Here is a 5,415-nt window from a genome sequence, read left to right as displayed (position 1 = left end):
CAATATCATAACCCTTAGATAAGAATCCAGTATGTTGTTTACTTTTCACTAAAACTGTGGATCTGGGGGGGGTATGAGAGCCTAGGAAGAGGGGGGGGGGTCGAAGTTTAAGACCAGATAAATAGAAAAAATGTAGAGTAAACAATAAAATATTTTAAAAATATTTTTTTAACATTTATTTTAGTTTCTCAACTTTAGTGAATGTTTACATGTATATGCTATCTAGCAACAAACAGATACTTGATAAGAAAATATATATATATATATATATATACTTAGCTTGTCTGTCTGTTTGTTCATTTGTAAACAACAAAGGTCTAAACGGCTGAACCGATCGGGCAAAAATTTGTCATGACAACTCACCCCAGGAAAGGTTCATGAAAGCTCAGAATAACAAAAATTTGTATCAAATTTAAATCAGTTTTTTGTAAAATTTAGAAAATCCACGAAAAATAATTATAAAATTCGCGAACTTTTTTTTATTCTTTAAAGATTGAGATAGAGCCAAAATAAAAAGTTGAAATAGAAAACTGGCGCGAAGCGTTCTGAAAACCTGGTAAATATAAATATAGAACTAATGGCGTTTTAGACATACTTTTAAATGTCCTATTTTTAAAAGAGCTAGTGGCATATATAAATGTCCGATTTTTATATACCTATCCTTCATCGATGAAAAATGACGGAGATAAAATAGTTTTTCTAGCTGAACGTTGATAATTTTCAAATTCTTTATTATTGCTCAGACAAAGTTTCATAAGGTACCGTTGTGAATTATACATTTCTTACTGTTAATGGAATTCACGTAAAATTATGTCTTCATTCCCCTAACCATAAACCATTCATAAGAATACGCTTTTAATAACTAGTTTAGTTTTATAGAGCGCAAAAATAATAAAAAGTGTTGCGACGCGCTCAGAATTTCTTTGGTTATAATATAAATATAAAAACACACCTGCCCTTACCCCTTTCTCATCATTTATAGTTCTAACTTCTAGTTCTTCCAGTGCTTCCAATAATTATACTTATTTATCAAAATACTTCAGAAGAAAAAACATTTGTAAAAATAACAAATATACATTTTCTTTCTGTGGATTTGTATAACTTTTTATCTTTCTTCCATCACGCCATTTGGCAATTTCATAAATTACAAACATTTCTTCGAAATTTTTAACTGAGTGTTGATTTGTTAAATATTCATAAAATTGTGTTCATGAATTCGAACTGGATTGTTTTAATTATTTTTTGGTAGTTTAATATATTACGAACAATATGGAGAGAATTTAGAACAGCCTGGGTTTAGTAAACGTAAAAACGGCAAGGGTTTCTTTTTTGTAAGACCAATTTGCAAGGTCGCTTCCTCAGGGGCGACGTACGACTTACGACCTACATTTTATGTACGTACAAAATGTACATTGTTTTTTTTTCTTCAGAGCTCGCGATTTAAAAAATTCGGAAAAATACGACTCAAATCTTAGCTATTATTGGGCCTTTATTTGCGGCTCGAGATAGGTTGCAACTAATTTTCCAAAGAGTTGAGTTTATAAAAACTGGTTTTATATCGTACTTTGCGGATTTTCATGATTTAGATTGGCGGATTTCGGGATTTGATTTGAATAAGACTCAACATTGAGACTGATTCTCCACTAAAACCAACTACAGTCGATTTTAATTTTATTTTCATTGAGCCTCCTACAAGTTGAGCTGAAGATCTTGCAGCTGTCAATCAGGTGACACAAGCTGTCGTCAGAGTTGGGTCTAAGATTGAGCCTTAAGCCTGGGTTTAAGGAATTACGACTCGAGCTCAAGCTTTAAAACGCGGGCTCAGGGATTAAAGGTAAAAGAGGTTTTAATTTTTGATGATATCTTGCACGAAGGCTCACGTTTCTTAAACACATTCAATTATGTGACTTAGGACCGAATTTAATGAATTTGAGAAAGGTAGCTGAACTACATACCGCCTATTTAACAACTTCTCAACTTTGAAAGGGATGGAGTCGAGTGCCAATTAATTAGATCGATAATTTTCTTAATTTAAAATATATACATTTTTACAGTTTAGTCTATATAATGATTAGAAATGTGCTTATTATCATCATCAATTATCATTTTCTATCTGTCTGCTTATCTATCTATCTATCTATCTATCTATCTATCTATCTATCTATCTATCTATCTATCTATCGTAGCTATGGCCCAATGTTTTGTTGTTTTCTGCCTAACAACTAGAAAACTCCTGATATATAAATGATTAATGATCAAGAAGAATATGAAAAATATAAATTACAAAAATAAATATATTTTGAATGTATCGCAGAAATCTTTTAATTTTACAAATGAAAGCATAAGTTTAAGCTTTAGCAAAATTAAATCTACTTTTTCGTGTAAAACTATAATAATGAATCCTGGTTTGATTGGTGCTTTGGTTGGCTGGGATCATACAATCAAAACATGGAGGGCTTTCTACCCAAAAACCTCAGTTTTACTGTATTATACAGCCCAGTGTGTCATATTATAAATTCCCAATATATGAAGTCAAAATAAAAAAATGGCAGGTATAAGATTGAAATCTTTAACTTCCGTTTTAAAAAAAGACAATTTTCGGAATTTCCAGTCTGTAACCGGATACCGTCTATAACCGGATACAATCTGTAACCGGATACAGTCTGTAACCAGATACAGTCTGTAACCGAATAAGTTGGCTTTTCTAATACTTTTCTAAAACTGGAAGTGCTACGAGGTCACAAATTTGTACCTGTAATTTCTCATAGATTTAACTTTCTCCATTTGTCGAGTTCCGTGTTATTTATCTTCATGATAATATAATATACAAAAAAGTGTCTTTAGGCTTTTCAGTCTACTAAACATCGTTTAAATGTTCTATAAAGAGCTTCTAGCATCTCTAGCAGGTACAATGTCCAAAAATGGGGGGTGGGGGGAGGGTTGTCGATTAAACAGTTTTCTCTAAACTGCCGTGTTAGCCTGTAAAAGCGGATCTAATATGCTATATAAAATGTCCTTGGTCTCCTTTTCAAAGATTTAGAAAAAAATACATTTTGAAGGCTTGAACGGCATTTTAGATTAAAATCTTAGAACGACGACCCCCCAATATATTGACATTGTATCTACTAGGCACACATTGCAGTAGAATAAAACCACGTTTAGTTGGTGAAAACGCAATTATAATATTAGGCGCGTACACAGGATTTTAGCCAGGGGGGGGTGCNTTGCCCCCCCCTGGAATTGTTTTGTTCAAAAAGTCAACTAACACCATAAAAATACACCAAAAAGACTACATTTTTGGATGTTACTAACCTTATAGAGTCTAAAATTTATTCCTTTGCTCGAAAAACTAACTTTAACTTTTTAACTTTATAAAGGAATTGAGTCTTTGCCTCAAACTCGGATTTTTAAAACCCAATTTCTTTAAAACCAAATGTCGTAGACCGTAGATATTTCAAACTATGAACTCTGGTGAATCAAACAATGTAAGTTTGAAATATGAAAGGTATGCATGATCTGGTTGTTGAGATTTAGGTATTATAAAATTGGGATTTGTGGCAAAAACTCAATTCCTTTATAGGAATTGAGTTTTTGCCACAACCTCAAATTTTCTAATTTCTATATCTCTGCAACCAGTGGGTATAAAACCTTTGATATTTCAAACTTAGATTATTTGATCTAACAGAATTAATAGTTTGAAATATCTAAGGTCTACGACATTGGGTTGCAAAGATATAGGGATAAGAATATTTGAGTTTGTGGCAAAAACTCAGTTCCTTTATTACTTAACTCCATCACAGCTAACTAAATCAATAATCACAGCAGCATCATAAAATCAAGTGCAAGATTGTTAAGTCTGCTCTCCGTCATAGTACATCTTGTGCAATGAAGTATTCTCTTTAGAAGGCTAAAACTTCTCTTTCCTTCATTCGATGTTATTGTCATCATTGCATAAAGGGGAACTTGAAATTACGCTTAATATCTCTTTATGGAAATAAAGGTATTGAGTCTTTGCCACAAACTCTGATTTTCTAATCACTATATCTTTGGAACCAAATGTTGTAGACCTTAGATATTTCAAACTATGAATTCTGTTAAATCAAATATTCTGAATTTGAAATATCAAAGGTTTACAACATCAGGTTCCAAAGGTTTAAATATTTGAGTTTGTGCCAAAGACTCTTAATTCCTTTATTAATTGACTGTAAGAAAAAATAGAAAAATAGAAAATAAAATTCCTTAATTATATCTTCCATCATGTCTAAAGTATCTTAAAATTTTGTGTTAACAGTGAATTTAGACAAATCCTTAGTCTTTGTCATTGTCAGGTGTTACTTTTTAAATTAGTTTCCTTTTAATTTTGTATTTTCCAGGAGGGGGCAGGGCCCCCCTGGAACTCCCAGGGGGGGCAAGAGGACTACTGCCCCCCCCTATGTACGCTACTGTATAATATTTTTGGAAATGGGACCCAGAAAATTTTCAAATATTATGTCTAATGGCGCAGTTATATAAAACGGCATTTTAGAGAGAAATGTTTAATCCACGACCTCCCTAGAAGTACTTTTTAACACAAAACAATGATGTTTAGCATGGGGCCTATCACACACTTTTTCAGAGACACCTTGTATATTTGTATGCATGTAACTATATATTTATATGTCCGCTATAGCTGGAAAAACGGCTGGACAGAATGGGCTGACATTTTTAAGGAACCCTTGAGTACCCCAATGGTAACTAGGCTAATTTTTTTTGAATCGTTTTTTTTTCTTCAAAATACGATAAGAAAAAATTCCTCGGGCGACGCCGGGCATTTCAGCTGGTTTATAAATATATATTTCTATATTTATTTTATTGCTAAATTTTTAAAGAAATATTTATTATGATAGTTTTGAAAAAATACTTGTAGAATATCTTGGAAATTGATGAATATAATAGTAAGTAAAAAAAACTTACATATATATCTTACATATTTTAATTACGTTATACCCCTAATTAAATGTCCAATATGAGATGAGCAAAAGTGAGAAAAATATCGAAATGTTTTTATCTGACGTATTTAATTATGTACATTTACTTCTTTGTCTCTGCTGCATAAATAACATCACACGACAAATAACGTTTTTTCTCTACAAGAAAAACAATAATATCTTAGTTTTGCTCTTAAGAACGTATAAATAGTATCGTTGTGAATCAGACATAAAATTCGTTAATTAAAATTACGTTAACTGTCCCTTTAATACTCTTTTTTACCATAATTCATATTTACTACTTTATATCAGGGGTCAATATAATTCCCTTTTCAATCCCATTTGGGATTGACAAATTTGAAAGAAATGGGGGCAAATTCTTTAAATGGGGGCAAATTTTTTTATATGATAATTTAAAAAAAAATTGGGGGCATTTTTTTTAAAAATT

The sequence above is a fragment of the Eurytemora carolleeae genome, unplaced genomic scaffold, assembly GCF_000591075.1.
Source record: "Eurytemora carolleeae unplaced genomic scaffold, Eaff_2.0 scaffold1428, whole genome shotgun sequence".
Lineage (NCBI taxonomy): Eukaryota > Metazoa > Arthropoda > Copepoda > Calanoida > Temoridae > Eurytemora > Eurytemora carolleeae.
Note: the sequence above shows the minus strand (reverse complement) of the source record.